Source organism: Cynocephalus volans, chromosome 6 (assembly GCF_027409185.1).
Source record: "Cynocephalus volans isolate mCynVol1 chromosome 6, mCynVol1.pri, whole genome shotgun sequence".
Lineage (NCBI taxonomy): Eukaryota > Metazoa > Chordata > Mammalia > Dermoptera > Cynocephalidae > Cynocephalus > Cynocephalus volans.
Window position 1 is genome coordinate 161,958,626 of NC_084465.1, and position 23,016 is coordinate 161,981,641.

The 23,016-nt window shown below is 45.8% G+C and overlaps 1 long non-coding RNA gene across 2 annotated transcripts in view; it reads left to right on the forward strand.

Annotated features, from left to right (window-relative positions):
• The window catches only part of LOC134379786 (uncharacterized), a 110,390-nt gene that overhangs the window by 40,858 nt on the left and 46,516 nt on the right, over window positions 1-23,016 (forward strand). For both annotated transcript variants that reach the window (XR_010023829.1, XR_010023830.1), the window contains exon 3: window positions 12,908-13,009. This is a non-coding gene — a long non-coding RNA (uncharacterized LOC134379786). The remainder of the gene's footprint in view (window positions 1-12,907; window positions 13,010-23,016) is intronic.

Consider the following 23,016-nt stretch of genomic DNA (forward strand, 5'->3'; position numbering starts at 1 on the left):
ATAGAACTTAAATTTCTTTTGTACTTTAGCTTTGTTTGAATAAAATTTTATAAATTTTTGTTTCAATTAATGTTTACTACCTTCAGCTAGAGAGACTTAAAAGTACTATACAAAATTCACAAGGCTTAAATAAGTATAAAAAATTGGAATGAAAGCTTCAAAAATATTTTTTATACATTTCCTGTATTTTTGCTTCTAAAATCAATAAAAGTTAAAGTTCACAAGAAATTTTGGAACATTTTATATGCACGCACATACCCCCTTTGACAAATCAATTCAGTATTTGCAAATCTAAGAATCCAATGTTATTTCAGTTCAAAGGCCTTTCTTTAGTATGTCTTGTAGAGTAGGACTGACAGCAGCACATTTTTTTAGTCTTTGTTTATCTGGGAATTTCTTTTTTTCGTTTCTTCATTTTAAAGGGTAGATTTGCCGGACATGGAATGCTTGTCTGACAATGTTTGTTTTCTTTAATCATTGAATATGCCTTCTGACTGCCTTCCCCCCGTTGTTTCTGATCAAAAGTCAGTGGTTAATCTTATTGTGCTCCTTTGTACAAGAAGAGAATTTTTCTCTTGCTGCTTTCAAGATTCTCTGTCTTTCCACAGTTTGACTATGACATATCTAGGAGTGGATATGTTTGTTTTTCTTTTATTAAAACATTAATCTATAAAGTCTATTTACCCTTAAGTCAAATTTGTTACATTTTCACCTACCAAGTATTTCTGCAAGTATTTCTTCCCTTTGCTTTCTTTCTGAGACTCTTTTTCCACATATGTTGGGGTGCTTGATGATGGCTCATGGGTCATTCTTCTTCAAACTCTTGTCTTTGTTCTTCAGATCATGTGATCTTCAAGTGTACTGATTCTTCTGCCATCCCAAATTTGCTGTTACATCCATCAGTGAGTTTTTAATTTCTCATTGTACTTTTCAGTTCAGTCATTGTCATTACACTTTCCTTGAGTTAAGTATGGTTTCCTTCCTTTCACTCGCTACATTGAAGTCTTTGCTAAATACAAAACCTGGGTACACTTAAAGACAGTTTCTGATTCTTTGATAGTTTTCTAGCAGAATATTTAATATTATGTTTTAATTTTTTGAACATAGTAATTATAGCTATTTTATTTATTTATTTATTTTTTCCAGTGGCTGACTGGTACAGGGATCCAAATCCTTGACCTTGGTGTTCTATTTTTCATTTAATAATTTTATTTATTCATGTACCATTCTTCTCCCAGCTTACTTGAAATTGTGATTTTGCAATCCCAGTACCTGGCAGCCCTATGGGTCTATTTTTCTCTTGTCTTATTTGTTGTTTCTGCTGATTTTTATTCATTCTGTCTCCTTGTGTGCCTAGTTTCCGTGTGTGTGCATGCATGCACACACATCTAGTAGATTACATTTTAAGTATTGCTTGAATAATTTGGGATCTAGGGTGATATTCCCACAAAGGATTTGTGCTTGCTTCTGCCAGGCATATGAGGGAGTGTGCAGTCTGGGATCACCTTGGTTCAGTTTTAGGGATAAAGATGAATTGAAGTTTAGCTACACTACACTTCTTAGAAACTGGCTGTTTCCCCTTTCCCGCAGCTTCTGAGTTCAACAATTGAGGATTTAACTGAATGTGAGGTGGATTTACCAGTTCCCCCACCAACCCCACCTTTGGCAGTTCCTGGATTACAGTCCTGTCTCCATAGTTTGCCAAGCTGTCAGCCTGTCAGCTGCTGATAGTTTGGATATGTTATCCCCTCAAAGCTCATGTCGAAATGTGGTGCCAAATGTGGCTGCCTTGGGAGCTGTTTAGTTTGTGGGGGGCCGGATCTCTCATGAATAGATTAATGCCCTGGGAGGGGATTGTGAGTAAGTTCTTGCTCTGTTAGTTCCCATGAGAGATGGTTGTTTAAAGAACCCTGGCACCTCCCCCCCCTCTCTCTTGCTTCCTCGTTTGCCATGTGATCTTGCACCCTGTAGCTTGCTGGTTTTGAACTTAGAAGGAAAGCATTCATTCTTGCACCATTAAGTATACATTGACTATAAAATATTTTGTAGATGTTCTTTATTAGGTTGAGGTAGTACCCTTCTATTCCTAGTTTGCTGAGAATTTTTAACATGAATGCATGTTGAATTTTGTCCATGCTTTTTCTGCATTAACTTGTGACCATTTGCATTTTCTTCTTGAGATTAACATGGTAGATTACACTGATGAGTTTTGAATATTGAACCAGGCTTGCATTCCTTGAATAAATTCCTCTGGTCATAGTGTATTATTATGTGTTTCCTTCCTTCTGAATGGTTTGGATTTATTTTGCACATTTTTTTGTTTTTTATTTTTTGGTTTTTTTTTTGGTTTGGTTTCCTTATGTGAAGGCATGGATTATTGATTTCAGACCTTTCTTTTTCTCAAATATAAGCCTTCAGCATCATTTATTTCCCTCATAGTAATACTTTATCTGGACATTACCATATTTTATATGTTTATTTTCATTTTCGTTCATTTCTATGTATTTTTTAATTTTCTTTGGGACTTCCTCTTTAATCATGAATTGTTCAGAAGTGTGCATTTAATTTCCGAGTGTTTGGAGGCTTTCTTTATCTCATTTTCATTTTTATATAATTTGAAGCCTATGCTATTGACATATTACAGTAAAATACAATTATGTTTTCTTAGTTACTTTTGTTTCTGCTTAGTTACTTTTTATAGGTTCTTCAAATATCAATGAAGTATACTTTCCCAGTACTAATATTATGTAGCAGTTCTCAGTCTTTTGCACTAGTAACGTAACCAGTAGGGAGGCCCTGAAAATATGACCCTATGGCTGCTGGAGACATGATTATGAGGAGAAGCTCACAGGGACAGGAACAGTGGGAAGGCTGTGGGTCCCACTGTACGCTGCTGTCTGAGCCAGCACACAGGGATCCAGCAAAGCCAGGGTCAGTGTGCAAGGAGGACACAGGAGTAGGAGGATGGGAAATGTCCTGGTATCATCCAGCCATTTCTGATGACTTCCAAAGGGCTCCAGTGGTGTGAGTTGGCTTGTACTGTTGACAGTTCTGAGGCTTTGCTTCTGCATTTTTATGAGGAGAAGAATCTGTGTTTGGACAGTTTCATATGAGCAGATTGCAAGAGGCAGGAGAAATTTACCATGACCAATACCTCTATATTTTTCAGGAACTTCAGGATCCTATGTTCACCTTGGGTATTATTCTGTTATTTGTGTTTGTTGCCAGAGAACGTCTTTTAAATCACCATACACGTTTATAAGTTCACCTAGTACAACTCCCTTAATCTTGATCTTTGGAATGAAGTAAGATATTTTAAAGAAAGGATCATGGTATTAGAGGGAGACCTGGTTTTTCAAAGAACAGAGATGAGCACGGGAAGTGAACCATTGGCTACTATAGGCTTAATGACAATACACTCGACTGAAATAAACTCAAAGAACACAGATTTGCACATAAAGCATTCTCAGTGGCATCAGAACTCAGAACTCAGTAAACAGCTCGTTAAGTGCCTAATAGCGGATGTGCTAAGGTGATGGGGACTCTTGAGAGTCTGTGTAGGGTGAGGGTCTTGACAGGTCATGGGAGCTCCCAAGTGGGGACTTGCCAAGCTCTTTTGTTTACAGCCCAGAATATTCACGCAAGTACTTTGGGAGGTTGTGGAAGGGCATTAGTGTGCCACACTGTGTCGGCATCAGCTCCTGACCCAGTGTCCCCTCTGCCACGAGTCTCCTGTGAGATCTGTGCCCAGGCTGGCCAGTGACTGACTGAGCAGACATGGGCAGGTTGAGTCATTCATCAGCTGCTTGGCCAGGATGGAGCAGCCTGGCCAAGGTCCTCCAAACCAAGTGACTCTCACCAGTACTGCCCAGGACAGGGACCTGTAGGCCACCATGCAACGCTGAAGTTAGAACAAACATGTGGCTACAAGAGGGCAGCCACATGGAGCTGGTCCACCCCTGTCACTGTCAGAAAGCATAGTGTGTTCAGTAATGGTGGGGGTCTCGCTCAGGCTGTCAGTTGGAGTTTCCCTAGGATGTCACTGCCTCTTCCAGGGATCTTGCCCAGCGGGGAAGGGAGAGGGCTCTGGAGCTAAACCTTCTGGAGCCACCTGGCCATGCTAGTTCCTAGAGTGTGACCTGCTCCCAGTGTCAGTTGACCTCCAGAGACCAGTTTTCCTCACAGAACAATAAGTATCACTTCCCCACAGGCTTTGTGGAGACTCCATGAGTGAGGAGGTGAAGCATAGAGGAGAGCACTGAGCACACATGAAGCGCCTGCTGTGTACAAGCATCATGATTTTCCTTGAGGTTGGATGCAGTGACATGGCCAGTTTTTATCATTCTCTGTCAGTTTGTTTTACCACTTTCCCGATCCCTATCTCATACACCATATTTGCAGAGTTTCATGTCTTGTTTATTTTTCTGTGATGGAGATGTACTGACACTAGTAAGATGTTAAGCCTTTCTTCATTTTTCTGGTGGTCTGCGAGCCACAGTTCCAGCTGCCTGTCAGGAAGAAAGTTCCGGAGATTATGGACCTTGTCTTAGTCAGATTGGGCTGCTCTAGCAAAACACAATAGCCAGGGGGCTTAACCAACAAAAATTAATTTTTTCCCAGTCCGGAGGCTGGAAGTACGAGGTTTAGTGTACCAGCACGGCCAGTTCCTGGTGAGGGCCCTCTTCTTGGCTTGCAGATGGTCCCCTTCCTGCTGTGTCATCACATGGGGAAGAGAAAGTTCTGGTGTCTCCTCCTACTCTTATAAGGACGCTAATCCCCATCATTAGGGCTCCACCCTATGATCTCCTCTTACTCCAACAACATCCCAATGGCACCACCTCCAAATACCATCACAATAGGGCTTAGGGTTTCAACATACGGATTTGGCGGACATGACATTCAGACTGTAACAGCCCTCCAGCTGGCCCCACTGTACAGGGTCCAGGGGCAGATTGTAAGGTTGAGGCAGGGCATGGTGCTGGGGAAGCAGAGGTTCTGCCTCCTCCTGGGAACTGTTCAACCACGAAAGGGCCCCAGGACAGACAGCAGTCAGGTGGCGAGGACAGGAGTAGCAGCAGGAGCCCCAAGGTGTGACCGAGATGATGCCTGTGCTCGACTGAGTGCCTACATACACATGCTAGGGCATGGGCCAAGTCCCCTCCAAACACGACTTGCTCTACATTCCTAAAACCTAAGAGGGGCTCCTGAGGACAGCTCTGAATGTGGAAGAGTCGGGGGACTAGTGAGGAGTGGGTCCAGGGCTCCAGCCTTCAATCCCCGCGTTTTCCCTCAGCGCCTGATGTGTGTGCTGAGCTGGACAGCAGGGACAGTAGTTGGTTCCTCTGAGGATGCCACCAACGAAGACCTGCATGGCATGATGTTCTGGAAGCTTCTGGGCTTGAGGGCCGTGGTGTGCAGCTTCACACCACACCGTCTTAATCTAGCAAAGCTCTGAGGCCTTCTCCAATGTGGAGACCCACCTGGGAATAGGAGGGGCGGCAGGCAGGTGACCCACCACCAAGAGTTAACTTTCTTCACACTTCACAAAGGCACAGGGGCAGGTGGGGACATGGATGCTGCAGTCTTAGGATGTGACTCCAATTGGGGTGCACCATGACCTGGGGTGGCCCCCACACCTTCTGCCTCATTTGGGGCCATGAGGCGCTTTTCCACCAGCTGAGGGGAGCAAAGTGGCACTCACTGGCTCTGCCCCAGGTGTGGGGAGGGGCTGGCAGGATGGTGGAGACCCTGCATTTGGGCGGGAGGTGGCGAAGGTGAGAGGACGCTTGGCTTGGTGTCAGAGGCAGGGACTGTGACTGTGCTGTGCCCTGCTGGGCCTCCTTCCAGCTTCGCCCCCTGCCCTCCCTCCTTGGCTCTGTCCTCTCCTTCCTGCTCTTCTGCACCTGCTCCTCTGATCCAGGCAGTTCCCCTGAGGAGGCCATGCACCTCCAGCAGGGTAAGACTAGACAAAATCACGGGGGCTTCAGGGGCACAGGGTCACGTGTTCCCCCTGGTCTGCCTGGTGCCCTTCCCTCCCCTGGGTGATCTGGTGGCCCTTTCTCCCCTGGGTGCCCTGGTGTCCCTCCCTTGCCTGGGTGACCTGGTGTCCCTGCCTCCCCTGTGTTACCTGTGCTAGTGTGAGTCCTTCTTCCTGCTCTAGCACCTCAGTCAGAGCCAAGGGATCCAAGTTTGGGTCTGGGGAAAGCAAAGCTGCCAGGAATCGGGGGTGGACGATGGCCTCCACCTGGAGCAGGGGGAAAGGGGCGTGAGTGTCTTTGGCAGGGATTGAACTGCAGCCAGGGGGACCTCGAGGAGAAGCAGAAAGTAATGCCTGTCTCTCCTGTCCACACAGCAGGGCTGTTCTAACTCATGGCCACTAGCAGCTATACACAGACTTTCTCTGTCTCTCACACACACACTGCTCCGTGTGTGTGTGAGAGATGAATAGAACTGAATTCCATGGGGCTGGGACTGCTGTTCCCCAGAAAACCTCCCCACACTAGGGCTCCAGTCCAGCCCACCTTGGTGATGAAGTCTTTCTGGGAGCACAGCTTGTTAATGTATCTCAGGAGATCTGGGTCTGGGTCAGTCCTGTCCTGCTCCTGCCGCTCCTCAATATCTTCATCCTCCCAATTTGCATGAGGCCCCAGCAGTGCCTCCATGATATCCACATACTCCTGGACAGCTTTTGGTCGGATCTCCTTGGGTGCCTTGGCCTGGGTCAGCTGCTGGGGTCTGCGTGACAGCGGGCGAGTGGATGGTGCCCTGTGGCCAGCCTTCCTGGGAGCACACCCGAGGACAAGAGGGAGGACAGGTGCGTGGCTGGGCTGTAGCAGCCACCTCCAGCCACACTGGGGGAGGTGGGAACTGAGGGCCATGAAATGGGTCCAGGCTGGACATCAGGCCCCGTGGGAGGATACACTGCAAGAGGTGGGTCATGTGAGACTGAGTAACCTGGAAAGGCTTTGGAGCCACCAAGATTCTGGGACTCCTCCCCACCCAGCACTGCTTCCTGGGAAGACTGTACACTGGGTCCTGGACAGCCAAGGCAGATAGCAGCTATGAAACTCCTGGACCAGGCCAATACCTAGTTCCTGATCCAGGGCAGTGGAGCCCCAGGTTCTCACTGGCTGCTCTCGCTGAAAGAGCAAGCGCCCCCTCCCCTTGCAGGAAAGGGACAAAATGAGGGCACAAGGCCTCCGCAGGGCCCCTTAGGCCTTTGTATTGGCTCCTGTGGGAATATGCTTGCCGTACCTGACCGTGGCACAGTGTTGGGGACTGGTGGCCCTGGAGGAGCAAGCTTTGGTGGGGCTGGAGGAGGTAGGCCCTGGGGCCCCTTCACACACTGCAGCACCCGGAGCTGCATCTCCTCCTCAGCTTCAAATTCCATGAACCTGGCGGGCAGAGGGAGAGCCATAGCCATGCTGAGAGGGAGGCCTGGCCAGGGATGGGGGAGGAAGGGCTTTGGGTGGGCTGGGCTGCTCCCCCACCTGCAGAACATTTGCAGGGGTATGCTGGCTCACCTACACCTGCAGTGCAGACAACATCCAGGGGGGCTTCCTGAATCAAGGCCTATGTGACCCTGGCCCGGCTCTCAGGGGACCCTGCTCCTATCCCTGCCCAGGGCCACTCAGAAGAGCTGACAGCCAGAAGCTAGGTCAGAGATGTGACTGACTGCAAATGACATGAGGAATCCTTGCCCGGATCCAGGAATCCTGGACTGGTACTGTGAGCCCCTGACAATAGCCTGGGAGAGAACGGCCCCGGGGATGTTGCAGGAAGTGGGAGCTAAGCTGAGAGGAGAGGGTGCATTTTCTGTGAGGGTGATTCGTGTTCACGGAGTGGATTGCCTTGCAGCAAAGGCAGGAAGGCCAGAGACGTGTCTGGGGGTGTGTGAGGTGCTGGCTTCCCCTGCCCAAGCTCTTCTACCCCAGCCCATTCTGGGATGGCAGGTGACCCATTTCTGGCCACTTTTCATGAAGAGACGTGGTCCCAACTTTGTCAGTAGTCGCTAGCTTCCCTTCTGCAGGGTCCCCACAGCTGGAGCTGACCCCCACTGGGCTGTGCTGGTTACTCTTCCCCATCCTCGTTTCAGTATCTGGGCAGGGTTTGACCCGAGGCCAGGGGAAGGCGGAGATTCTGGGGTGGGTAGGAGAGAGAAGCCCAAGCACCCAGGTGGGTGGAGAGCTTCCCAGAGGAGGCAGGGCCCCAGGGAGGGGCCGGACCTAGCAGATCCCCCTCCTCGTGACATCCCTGCCAATGAGCCCACTGCACCAGCCCCTCCCCTTTTCACCCACCCTCAGCCCACCCCACAGCCCCTCAGGCCCTGCATCCCTGACTCACTTTGCTGCCATGTCATAATAGTTCATTCGGTCATAATTGCTCGTGCCCTGCCATTTCTGCATGGCCCGCCGCACTCCGTCCTCCAGGCTCATGGTGGGCTTCAGCAGGGCCAGGGATCGAAGCACTGGGCTGTAAGTCCTCAGTGTCAGTCACAGTGCCCCGCCCTCCTTCCATCCCAGCTGACCGGCCCACACCCGTGCCCCGCCACATCACACCTGTCCTGTCACCTGTGCCTGTCCTCCCAGTGTGGGCTCTTCAGCCTCCGGGACAACCAATGTGTGTCAACCTCAGCACCAAGGGACTGCTTGGCCTCTCTGACTTCCCTTTGAGGCCTTAGTATTATTGTGTGTTACGGACTGAATATATGTGTACCCAAAATTCACGTGTTGTGGCCCTAACTTGCAATGTGATGGTATTTGGAGGTGGAGCCTTTGGGGATCATCAGGTTTAGATTAGATAATTGGGAGGCCCCGTGATGGGATTTGTGTCCCTGTCAGTGTGAGAAGAGGAAAAGACACCAGAACTCCCTGTGATGTGAGGATACAGCCATCAAAAGCCAGGCGGAAAGTCCTCGCCTGGAACTGAATCTGCCGGGACCTCATCTGGGACTTCCGCTTCCTGAACTGGGAGACATGAAAGTCTGTTGTCTAAAGCACCTGGCCTGTGGCGTTTTGTTATGGCAGCCTGAGCTGACCGAGAACTGCCTAGAATGACCGTTCCAAGGCCCCAGGACTGAGCATTTAATCAGCTCCTGGTGACTCTCTAGAGAGGCAGCCCTTGGGGACACAGCGTCCGAGTCCCTCAGCGTGAAGAGCAGGTGCGGGGATCCAGAGCCAAAGGAGACTGGTGCTTGAGGTGACCGGGTAAGGCCTGGGGGGGCTCCATTTAGGGACTCAGGACAGCCTAGGGCACCTGGGACTTTGGTCCAAGGGGAACTCCGACTGCTCAGGATGTGGGGGACACTGAAATCATTGGGGACAAGGATTTGGGGGCCCCTTTAATTTATACACTGTGTGCAGCTTTCCGTGGAGAGCAGCCAGTGTGGGAGCGGGGCAGGTATGCAGCCATGTCCCGTGTCCCGTGGACTATGATACATGCTCCATGTGATGGCCCCAGAACCACGAGGGCCTGCAGGTGGAAGGAGGCAGGTGTTGGGGAGGGAAAGACAAACGCTCCTGGCTACGGACGTCACTGCCTCCCATCACCTCAGCCCCTGGTCCTGGGCTCCTGAGCTCAAGGTCCCCTCACTCCCTGTGGTGGGATATGTGACTTTGGGAAAATTTTCCTATTCTAGGTTGCCTGTTCTTAGTGATGACGTTAATAATAATCTTCATCATAATAACGAAAACAACAATAATGAGGGACAGCACATGCCAGAGACTCTGCTGAGTGCATCAGACATGAGTCAGACAATCTTCCCATCCTCCAAATGAAGTGGAATTGTCTGTCTGTCTAGGAGGCATTCAGGGATAAAGAAGGCGACTCTGCGCAGGATCCAAACCCAGTGATGGGGGCCCAATCAGCTCCCAATGTGTGGCTTAACTACCTCAGTCTCCTTGCTAGAATTTTCTGGAAGAGTGAGGGGGTACATGTATAAGGCTGCTCCTGTGTCCTGTGCCTTCTCCCCCCAGTCCCTCCATGTGACGTCCCAAAGCCATCCGCACTCAGGTCCTGTGCTGGGCATGAGAGGACATGGGGAGGATTCACGGGTGAAGGCAGAGACTTAAATCCAAGTTGTGGCTCATGTCACACCAGAAACTCACTCTGGCCTTTATCTTCTCTGCATATGATGGTGATTGTTAAAAACCAAGTTTGGTGGACTCACAGGGTGTTGGGGATCAGTTGAATGTACGTCGTGAACCAGAGTGGGACATTAGTTAAATTGCTGAGAATGCATGGGCCATCGCCCACGTGACCTTCATCCAAGTTCCCCTAAATAGGCTGCCCTCCTCGTCTGTCCTTCGTTCCCCTTCATGTGGGAGCGGTGGGATTAGCTCCATCCCCCAAGGAGGGCACTCACATAAGGAAGCAGGACAGAGCTTCAGCATCAGGACTCTGGGGCAGGTGCCCGCGGGCCAGGGACTTGAAGCGCTGCCAGCGTCGGAAGTTGTCGTAAACACTCCTGGGGTTACAGGAGTCCTCTGGCGCGGCTTGGCCTGGGAGGGGGCCTTGCCGCCCTCCCCACCAGCCCCATGTGGATGTGTCCCGTCGTTCCCTGGGACCAGGGTCTGAGCCGGCTGGGCTGCTGGAATGGGGGCTGGGAGGGGGTGGCTTGGGAACCAGTACCCCTCGCCAGCCCGCGTGCCCCCAATGGATACAGCAGGCATCACGGTCCCTACAGCAGGAGCTGCCAACAGCAGGGGAGCAGGACACTGGGCACCCCCGCAGAGGGCCCCTGGAGCACTCCAGTTGAGTGGGGCCTGAGCCAGGACAGTGGTCTGAGTGTGAGAGGGCTCTGCGGGAGCCCCTTGTGTCCTGACTGGGACAGTGATGTTGAAAGTCCCGGCCCCACTCGGGCCATGGCCAGCGGCTCCCACCCCCTGAGGCGTCCTGGGGAAAGCAGACCGCACCAGGGGGCCACCAGGAGGGAACGCTGACATCACGAGGGCAGGTTGGGGCTGCTCACAGGGCGGCCCGGGGACTGGGTCGGAAGCAGGCGTGGGAAACAGCGGACCGAAGGAAGTGAACGGAGGGTTCAGGGTCACGTTGGGCCCCAGCACTGTAGATGCTGTGGAGACAAAGGAGAGGGGCGAATGAGTAGGAGACGTGGCCACCAGGACGGAGGCTCTCCCTTCCCTTAGAGTCAGCGTGAACCAGAGCGAGGCATCCCAGCAGGTGAGGGCCATAGGACGGGGAATTGTGCAGTTTGTCCCCAAGTGAATTTCAGGGTCCCCCTCAGGTGGAGGATCATTCTACTAGAGAACTTGCTTCTCGTTCACTGAGACCCTCTGACCCGTCAGTCAGGGAGTAACACCTAAGCTTCCCCTGCCTCTGAGAAGCTCCCCAGGGTGTCCCCGGCACGTGGACCCGCCAGCCTCGTGGGGTTGCCCCTCGACGTGAGTCGGGGTGGACTCTGCTTGGTGGCACAACGCCCCTCAGTGTGCGCACCCCCACGAAGGGCACCTTCTCCAGTGCCAGTTGCAGGCGCCCACATGGCCTATGTGAAGCCAGCAGATTCACAAGGTTATGAGCCCTTCTCTTTCTCAGTGCTCCTTTTCCTGATGCTCCTCATAAACCCGTCGTAACCCAAACAAATGAACCTGAACAAAATGTGTCCCCAAACGAGCGCCCAGGAGCCCTGATGGTACCCCAAAATGCAGTAGCCCAGTGAGGACATGCTTCTCCTGGTACCACCCACAGCAATCATCGAACAGGGGCCAGGTTCGGGGCACACTTGTCCCCATGCACAGTGGTTCGTGCTGTCACTGAGGCAGCTCTGTTGTCAGGAGGCGGTCTGTGAGTTAGATGATGAATTCCCTGAGACCCTGTCACTGCACAGCCAGAGAGGGCTGCAGAGGACTAGAAAGGCCAGGAAATGCGGAGCCCTGTGGCTCCCAGTGGAGGTTCAGAGAGGTTTGAACAGCTGCTGGTGGTTAGAGTTGGCCATGGGTAATGGAGACCTTCTGTGATCCTTCTCCTTTGAGCTCTCAGTAATGGCCCACAAAGAACCAGGCATGAGCCAGTGTGACAAAGTTGTCTGGATACATCCCTGTTCACTAGGATTTCAGGTCAACCCTAGTCAAGGAGAGCAAGGTCCATAGGACATGGTCCTAATTAATCAGGACGTATGTCCTAACTTTGAATAATAACAGTGATAATAATAGAAGATCTTCCTAATGGTGTGCTGCTCTGCTTCCTCTCTTGAAAAGGAAACCAGCCTTTCAGAACCTTCCACTGTAAACCCAACAGCACGCCTCATCTGTCCCCTGTTCATGATGGGCTAGACATGGAGTATGAGCAAAGTCTTCATGTCCACATGAAATGTAGCGCAGAGGATAGGCCATGAGACAGGGTGGAAGATGAATGGGTCTGAAGACCTGAGCGTCCCCCAAAGGGACAGCAATTCAGAACAGCTCAGGGAAGAGCAAGTCCCATCTTGTTTGCAGTTCCTGGCTGCACTGTCCCTGGTGAAGAAAGACAACAGCGATCTGGACCGAATGAGAAGCCATCTCTGGGCAGAAGTGAGCCGAGACTGGACTGCTGCAGTTAGAGCGACCTCCAGCCTCACTGACAGAGGGGATATTTCACGGTAATCTTGGTCAGAGAGAACTGTTCCACTGAACGGTTTTCTGGCTGAGACCGTTTCTCCCCGCTACTCCTCTAAGATCTAGAAGACTCCACTTGGTATCCCTCAGGACAGTACCATAGCACAAGCTCCAGGTGTCTGAAGAAAGGACACAGGACTCAGGCTTTGTTCTTGAGCCCCCCTGTGGCACAAGCACGACACAATCCACCACTGCCTACAAACACACGTTGACCTGTGTTGACTTAGAAACATAAGTCACCTGTTTCCCTTCTGGAAACAGTCAGTACAACTGCTGTGTCCTTTTTCATCACCCGGTAGGTTTCCCCGGAGGCATCTGGATCCACCTGTGAGAAGCCCCCTTCCCCCTGCAGCCTCAGGATGCCAGTGGCTTCCCCCGTCTCCCGGGTGAGATGTCCTTGGGTAAGTCCAGTGCTCTCTCTTCCTCTACTTCCACCCAACCAGCTGTCCCAGGGCAAGTGTCACATCTGAACTCCCATGGATTTGAGGGGTGACAGGGGTGTGATAACACACCCCAGACCCTGTAGACTTACCTCCCTTTGAAGCCATCCCCATAGGCTTGGGGACTGACCACGGTGGCATGGCAGTCTCCACAGTGAGAGAAGTCAAGCGCAGGACCCAGACAGCAAACTGTCAACTGCAGATGCTCAGGGTCCAATTTTAAATGTCAACAGGCTTAGAATATAGCTCTCCAGAATTCTGCAGTGGGGGCGGGGTGGGGGCAGTTGGGCTGGTGGGGGTGGGGAGACATGCCATGCAGGGTTCTGGCAGGTAGGCAGGATTCTGAAGGTCCCTCAGATTATGCAGGGGCAGCACAGTGGGTGTGTGCTTCTGAGGCAAGTTTCAAGTTGTTTCTCAGATTCACAGCACAAGGCTTCTGCCTGGTGTTCTACTCACTTCATTTCTTTCTCAACAAACCAGTTTTTGTGCCCCTCAGCCAACCCTGCTGTAGAGTGGCTGCACTTTCTGAAGGTAGCTCAGAACAAGGAATCTGATAAATACAGGGATTGTAAGGGAGGTAAGGGGAATGAGTGTCTGGAAATAGGTTTGGATTGTCTCAGCACGTCCAGCGGGCTGGGTTGCTGTATGCACATCATTCTGTAGGAAGCAGTCCTTGTACGCTCAGCTACTGTCCATTGCTGCGACCTCTGCAGACTCCCGTGGACTGGCCTTACTTACGATCCCCTTTGCTGCAAAGCCATGAAAATTCATGACAGACAGCTGTGTCGCCTACATGTCCAAGACCAGAAATTCCATCATTTTGTTTCTGAGTATTATGTTGTTGTTAAGTGTTTTAACTTTTGTGTATTCAGGGTATGCTCCATTGTTATGTGTGTTTGTTTTTTGCGATCTTCAGGAAATGTGTATGAGTATTTCAGTGGGTGAGGGCAGATGTATAATTGTTTGTGGGGAGTAGTAGGATGAATATGTGCAGGTGCAGGGTGGGATTTGTCTGATCGTGTATTCTGGAAGATGGAAAAGTTGTACTACAAATACTATGAGTATTTGTTATCCGCGATTTTGTATTCGCAGATAGCGTGGGGATGTACGTATATTTGAGGGCATAAGGTGGCATGTTTGCATATTTGTCATGCGCTAGGTAATTGTGGGTATACCAGAGGGTATGGCGGGTGGAGAGCCACATGTGTGTCGAGTTTGTGTGTGTATTGAAGGGGCATGGTGGTATGGATGAATATTTTTGGGCAGTGTGTGTTTGTAGGTTTCAATAGGGTTATATATTCTGGGAGTTGAGCGTATGTGTATCTGTTAGAGAGTTGGGGTTCTCTGTTTATACGGGGGGGGAGTGGGAGAAGTGTATTTATCTGTATTAGAGCTATGTCATATGGTTATTTGTTAGTATCTGGGGATGTGGAAGCCGGTTCCTACTGGACTGAGATAATTTGGGATTTGGGCATGGTTTTATGTGTATTTGTAAATGGTATGTCAGAGCCATCTCTGTATGTCTTGGGCGTGGATGCTGGTTTGTGTGTATATCCATGAGCAGGTGGATGGATTATATGTTTCTTGGTAGTGTATGGGGTGGCTGGCCAGTTAGCTCAGTTGATTAGAGTGCAGCTTGTAATGCAGAGGTCAAGTGTTTGGATCCCTGTACCTGGTCAGCCGCCAAAAAAAGAAAAGAAAAGAAAAAAAAAAATGTATATATATATATATATATGTATGTATATAGTGTATGGAATTGCGAATTTAATAGAACCATAGTTAGGTCCGTGTGTCCAATGTGCAGTGGGAATAATGGAAGTTTTAATTATTAGGCCAAGTAATGGAGATCAGGTGGCTAAAGCTCAGAAAAACCCTGTAGTTGTTTTTAGTTGCTTTACAAATCCTTTTTTCCTATCTTATGTCTTTGTGATGAAGTGATTTGTGTCTAGTAGTATATTTTTATGTTATGCTATTTATTTTTAGCGTATCTATTCCATGTTTTTGCTTTATGGTTACTGTGAGGCTTACTGCGAACGTCTTAGAGTTATAACGGGTAGTTTGAAACTTTAAAAACTGATAATAACTTAACTTAGATTGCAAAGAGCAAGAGAATTAAAAAAGTGAGAAACAAACTACACGTTGACATCATTTCTCACCACATTTTGACTTTTTTAATGTTTGTATTTACATCTTTTTGTATTTCATTGCTTTTATACCATTTTTGCAGTTGTTATCTTTAAGAGGTTCGTCTTTTCGTCTTCATTCTAAAGGCATGACCGGTTTTCTGGAACTCGATCACTGCTTTGGAACTAAGTTGCTGCTCTGCTATTTTTCCCTGTCTGGGTAAGACCTATGGCCAGCACCGGAATTAATTTCTGACCTTTTAGTCACTTTTAGGTCAAGAAATGACTCGACAGGAGCACATAATCTGTGTGAGAACTTTGGTGAGGAATTGGGTCTTTCCCACAGATCGTGCCCCTCGCAGCACTGTGTGGAAGCTCTGCCGATGAGAACACAGCACACCTGCTGAGGTTCCACAACAGTACACCTTTGGATGTTCAGCCCTCAGGGCACTCCAGATGTTCCTGTGGAAGTGTCTGGAGACGGGCTTCCCATGGGGATTCCCAGACCGGTGGGAAAGTTGAGTGCCAACCTCCATTTCTCTGCTCTCATCTTGGATACTGTGGATGTGCTGCTGTGAACATGGGTGTGAAAATATCTCCATGAGACCCTGCTTTCAGTTCTTTTGAGTATATACCCGGAGGTTGAGTTGCTAGAACATATGGTAATTCTAAGTTTAATTTTTGAGAGACAGTAATGGTGTTTTCTATAGCAGCAGTGCCATTTTCCATTTAAACCAACAGTACAGAAGATTTCCAGTTTCTCCACATGTTCACCAACAGTTTTTGTTTGTTTGTTTGTTTTTAAATAGTAGGCATTTTAATGACCATGAGTTGGTTTCTCATTATGCTTTTGATTTGCATTTCCCTAATGATTACTGATACTGAGCATTTTTTCATGGTCTTTTGGTCATTTGTATATCTTCTATGGGGAAATGTCTATTCAAGTCCTTTGTCCATTTTGGAATTTTTTTTTCTTTGTTGCTGTTTTCGGGAGTTCCCTATATGTTTGGAACCTCATTTATTTCCCTTTTTATTTATTTATTTGAACCTTATTTTTTTCCCTTATTTACTGATTTGCATATGTTGAACCATCCTTGCATCCCTGGGATGAATCCCACCCACTTGATCATGATGTGTCATCTTTTTGATGTGTTGTTGCATTCTGTTTGCTAATATGTTGTTGAAGATTTTTACATGTGTGTTTATCAAGGATAGTGGCCTGTAGTTTTCTTTTTTTGTTGCACCTTTGGTTTTAGGATCAGGGTGATGTTGGCCTCATAGGATGATTTTGGGAGAATGGCCTCTCTTTCACTTTTTTGGAACTGTGTGCTCTCCTCCAGCTGCAAAGACAATGTTGGCTCCACTAGTGAACTTATTTGAAAGGTACTGTGTTCAGTGGCATGGCTTGTATGCTTGTCCCATAGTGCCAGTTAGTGATATTATGTCTTCACGAGATCTCACAGTTGATACTTCCATAATCCTCCTTTTGATGCACTTTCCATTGTTATGTCTGTCTACATTTGTTTCAGAACATTTCATTTGTTGGACAGATGGGGCAATACATTTGCAATTTCTTTCTGATTTCTTTTAAGGAACATGTGTAGTCATAAGTGAGCATCGTTCATCTTTCTACCCTGAATATAGTTGTATATTCAGAGGTGAAGTTGTATGCTATCTTGGCAGCATTGTGGAGATTGAGACAGTAACAAGCTAATGGTAATTAGAATCATTTGAACTTTTTTTTACTCTGGTGTGTGAAACACAGATTTCAAGTGTTTATCATGCTGTTAAATCATGCTGTTACTCTTTCATATTCCTCTTTTGGGTTTATGCACATCTCTACGAATCATTAGTTTCCTATTTTATTACGTAATATTCTTTAAGAAGATGCATAACGATGGCCTTTGCGAATGGGTTTATATGCATTTCTTTATTATTTCTCCCTTTGAAATGACTACTGTTTTTTAATTTAAAAACTCTGCTCCAGTATCTTGAGTAGGTCTAAAATAAGTGATGGGTTCTTTTTTGTAGTGAGATGTACCAATCTGATGAATCTCTCTAAGTGTTTGTTCTTAGACATCATACTTCATGGTCTCCAAAGACCAAGCAAATGAGGTCTCCCTTTTGTAATCAGAAAAAAATTTAAAAATAATGGCCGTAAATTTTTTTTTTTTTTTTTTTTACAGAGGATGTGTCATGTTCCTTGTCATTCCTTAGAGTCACTTCATGACCTTTTAGAATGTGGTGGGGTGGGTAGAAATAGAATATCTTTAATTTTAAGAGTGTCGGATTAGTGGGAAAGGAGGTGTGCAAGGAATCAGCTTTCTGAAGCCACCAGTGCCCCGAAGGCACCGGGATGAAGTGCGTTCTCAAGCCTCACAGGGAAACCTAACACTGTGTTCAGATACCACTGGCTCCTTTATGATGTTCTCAGTAACTGAGTGTGAAGGTACCAGGTCTTCTTATTTATTTGTGTGTGTTTGTTTGTTTAATTTTTAATTTTGATTATAGATATTTATGGTGTACAGAGTTGACTATTGGTATTTGTGTGCAGTATGGGATGATCAAATCAATGCTAGTGTGTTCATCATTAGAAATTGTAATTATTCTTTGTGTCCATTGCCCAATTATTCCCTAAGCATCCTGCCCCTCCTCCTTTCTGACCTGTAGTAACTATAGGTCTGTTCCCTTTTCAACACTTTACTGTGGTCTTCCTTCCTCTCTCCCACCCTCCCTCCCACTTATAAGTGAGGGCATACAGTATTTCTCTTTCTGTGCCTGGCTTATTTCGCTTAGCGTAATTTTCTCCAAGCTCATCCGTGTTGCTGCGAATGGAAGAATTTCGTTCTTTTGTATGGCTGAGTAGTATTCCATTGTGTGTATAGCACATTTTCCTTGTCCATTTGTCTGTAGATGACATTTAGGTTGGTTCCATATCTTGGCTATTTTAAACCGAGTTGCAACAAACATGTATCCCTTCGACATGATGATTTCCATTACTTGGAGTATGTACCCAGAAGTGGGATTGCTGGATTGTGTGGTAGTTCTATGTGTTGTTTGAGAAGCCTCCATAGTGTTTTCCATAATGGTTGTATTAATTTACAGTCCCCCCAACAGTGTAGAAGGGTTCCCCTTTCTCCACATCCTCCCTGGTATTTGTTATTCTCTGTCTTTTTTAAAATAGCCAGTCTAACTGGGGTGCAAGGATGTCTCAGGGTAGTTTTGATTTGCCTTTCCCTAATGATTAGTGATATTGAACATTTTTCATGCACCTGTTGGCCATTTGTTTGTCTTTCTTTGAAAAATGTCTCTGCCCATTTTAATATTGAATGATTTGTTTATGTGCTCTTGGGTTGTTTGAGTTGCTTATATTTCTGGATATTAGCCCCTTGTCTGTGTGCTTCCTTTGCTGTGCAGAAGCTTTATGGTTTGATACAATGCAAGTTGTTTACTTTTACTGCTTGTGCTTTTGGGGTTTTATTCATAAAGTCTTTGCCCAGTCCTACATCCTGAAGTATGTCCCCTGTGTTTTCGTCTAGGAGTTTTATAGTTTCAGTTCTTATATTGGAGTCTTTAATCTATTTCGAATTGATTTTGTGTATGGTGAAAGGTATGGGCCTAGTTTGACTTTTCTGCACATGGATATCCAGTTTCCCCAGCACTATTTATTGAAGAGGCCGTCCTTTCCCTAGTGTATATTCTTGGTGGCTTTGTCAAAGATAAGTTGCCAGTAATAAATGCTTACATCAAAAGAATGGAAACACTTCAAATAACCTAACATTAAATCTCAAATGAGTAGAAAAACAAAAACACTCTTATCCCAAACCTAGTAGATGTAAAGCAGTAATTAAGATCAAAGTCAAACTAAATGAAGTAGAGACCAAAAGAATGATGCAAAAAATCAATGAAGCAAAATGTTGGGGGTTTTTTTAGGGGAAAAACACACTACGCAAGCTGTTGGCCAGCCTACTTAAAAAAGAAGAGAGAAGGCCCAAATAACAAAAATCAGAAATGGAAAAGGAGACATTGCGTCCGATTCCACAGAAATACAAAGAGTCATTAGAGATTGTTAGGAACAACTATACTCCAACAAATTTGAAAACCTGGAGGAAATGGATAGATTTCTGAACACATGCAAACTACTAAGACTGAACCAAGGAGAAATACAAAACCCGAAGGGACCAATAAGAAGCAATGAGAGTGATGCAGTCATCAACAGTACCCCAACACAGAAAAGCCCAGGACCAGATGGCTTCACTGCTGCATTCTGCCAAAGCTTTAAAGAAGAATTAACAACCATCCTTTTCAGACTACTCCAAGAAATTGAAACAGAGGCCATTCTCCTAAATTAATTCTATGAGGCCAGCATCATCCTGATCCCCAAATCAGACAAAGACACAACAACCGAAAAGAAAATTACAGGTCAGTAACCTTGATGAACATAGACACGAAAATCTGCAGCAAGACATTAGCAAACAGAATACAACAGCACATCACAAAGATTATACACTGTGATCATGTGGGTTTCATCCCAGGGATGCAAGGATGGTTCAACATACATATATCAATAAATGTGATACACCATGTCAACAAAAGCAAGGATAAAAACTATACGATTATCTCAAGAGATGCAGAAAAAGTATTTGAGAAAATTCAGCATCATCCCTTCATGATAAAGACCCTTAACTACGTAGGTATAGAAGGAAAATATCTCAACCCAATAAAAGCCATATATGACAATCACACTGCCAACATTGTCCTGAATGGGGAAAAATTGAAAGCTTTTCCTTCAGGAACAGGAATAAGAGAAGGATGCTCCTCTCACCACTCCCATTTAACATACTACTGGAAGTACTAGCCAGAGCAATCAGGCAAGAGAAAGAAATAAAGGGCATCCACATTGGAAAAGACAAAATCAAAACGTCAGTTTTCACAGGATTGGACGTGATCCTATATATAGAAAAATCCATAACCTCTACCAAAAAACTCCTAGAGCTCCTAAACAAATTCAGTACTGTGCGGGATACAAAATCAATGCATAAAAATTGGTAATTTTCTTATACAGCAACAACAAATAAGCAGGAACAAAAAATCAAGAAAGCCAGCCCTTTTACAATAACTATGAAAAGAATAAAATACTTGGGAATAAATTTAACCAAAGAGGTGAAAGATCTCTACAATGAGAACTACAAAACTCTGCTGAAAGAAAGAGGACACCAAGAGGTGAGAAGACATTCCTTGTTCATGGATTGGAAGAATTAATGTTGTGAAAATGTCCATAATTCCAAAAGTGATCTACGGATTCGGTGCAATCCCCATCAAAATACCGATGACATTCATCACAGAAATAGAAAAAACAATCCTAAATTCATATGGAACAACAAAAGACCCCAATAGCCAAAGCAATCCTGAGCCAAAAAATAAAATAAAACCAGGGGCATTATACTACCTGACTTCAAACTAGACTACAAATCTATAGAAGGTACCAAGTCTTTATGGAGCTTTGGAACTCCCACCACTCTCAAACTGCCGGTTCACCGGTGAGCTAATCTTGTAACTTCTGGATGTAGGACCTACTTTGCTGTCTCCATTTAAAATAATGCAGTTGCCCCGGTGAATGAGGTTTCAGAGGGCTGTGATCCAGACAGCCTCGATTCCTGACTGTCATTTGCGTGCAGTATTCTCACACCAGGTTGGGTGACTACTTATCATTTACCTTTATGAACCCCCAGAGTCACTCGAGACCACTTCATAGTAAGTAAAGGCTATTAAGCAGTTACTAGAGAGAGATGAGTATTTGGCCAGCTGGCTCCTTGCAGTGTACATTAGCCAGTGTCCATGTTTCTCATCAGTTACATCCAAAGTCAGGAGAACTTGAACTTGCATTTGAAAACATGACCACTCACAACACCTAGACTGCCTCATGTTGGGGGGATTTTGCATTACTGTAAAGTATAGGTGAAAATTAGTTAATATGGAATTAATATTGAGATGCATTACTGAGAAACTACCATATTATAACTAGGATACGGGCATTCATGCAATCCACATACATTTCTATCATTATAAGAGCCCCTCATGGTTCTCTTTTATAGCTACACCCACTTTCCTCTTGACCCCAGTTCTGCCTTAGCTTTGGCAGCCATTGATCTAGTCTCCATTTCTATAACATTGTCATTTCAGAGCACCATATAAAACCTGCCATACAATGTGGAATGGAGCTTATTGACGTCAGCTTTCTCACTCAGCATAATTCTCTGGATATTCTCCCTGGTTGTTGTTTGTCTCAATAGTTTGTTCCTTTTTACTTCTGAGTAGTATTCCATGGTATACCTGTATCCCCATCTGTTTAATCATTGTCTTCTTGAAGAAACTTGTTTTTCTTGTTGTGATTGTTTTTCCACTTTTGGGTTATTAGATATAACCTGCTGTAAACATTTGTGTGCAGATTTTGTACGCACACAATTTCATTTCCCAGGGACAAATGTGGAGGGGCTCAATCACTGAGTTGTATGATAGTTGCTTGTTTACCTTTTAAAGAAACTGCCAAATCATTTTCCAGGGTAGCTGTATCAATTTACATTCCCAAAGCAATAAATGAATGAGCGGTCCAGTTCCTCTACATCTTTGCCAGCAGTTGGTGGTGTCACTGGTCACTTTTTTATTTTAGACATTCTGATAGGTGTGTAGTGGTATAATCTCATCATGGTTTAAATTTTCATTTCCCTAATGGCAAATGGTGTTGAATATCTTTCTGTGTGCTTTTTCATATCTGTATTTGCCTTTTGGTGAAATGTTTGTTTATGTCATTTGCTCATTTTCTAACTGGTTTGTTTTGTTTTCTTGTTGAGTTTTGAGAGCTCCATATATATATATTAAATATATATTATATATACTAAATATATATGTATTATGTATATTAAATATATATATTACATGTATTTTTTTTTACTGAATCATAGTTGATTTTACACATTTCTGGGGTACAGAGTTGAATATCAATACCTGCGTACAAATATGCAGTGATCAAATCAGGATAATTAGTATTCTCATCTTTATAAAGTGTAGTTATTTTTTGTGACTCGTACCAATTTCTTGCTATATATTCTAGATGCTAGTCCTTTCTTTGATGTATTGTTTTAGTCTGTTTTGTGTTGCTATAACAGAAATACCTGAGACTGGGTAATTTATAAAGAACAGAGGTTTATTTGGCTTACGATTCTGGGACAGTTGCATCTGACACAGGCCTCAGGCTGCTTTCTACTCATGACAGAAAGTGGCAGGCTGCTGGTGGGTATGAGCAGATCACATGGTGAGAGGAAACGAGAGGGAGAGGGAGAGGGAAGAGGTGGCAGGGTCCTTTAAACAATTAGCTCTCACAGGAACCAATAGAGCGAGAAGTCACTCACTACCCCTCCCCGCCAGGGAGTGCATTAATCTATTCATGAAAGATCCGCCCCCATGACTCAATCAGTTTCCAACACTGCCAGATTGGAGATCAAATTTCCATATGAGTTTTGGAGGGGACAACACATCCAAACTCCATCACGTATACTTTCTCCCAGTCTTTAGTTTGTATTTTCCCTGGTCTTTACAAGGTGTTTCATAGAACAAAAGCAAAAACTTAAAATTTTGTTGATGTCTAGTTTATCAAGTTTTGTTTTTATAGATGGTAATTTTGATGTAAAGTCTAAAAAATTATTTGTATAGCCCTAGGTCCTGACGTTTTTCTTTTATTATGTATTTTTCTGAAAGATTTATAATTTTACATTTAAATCCATGATCTATTTTGAGGTAATTTTTCTATAGAGTGTTGCATTTAGGTCAAGGTTTAAGTTTTTGCCG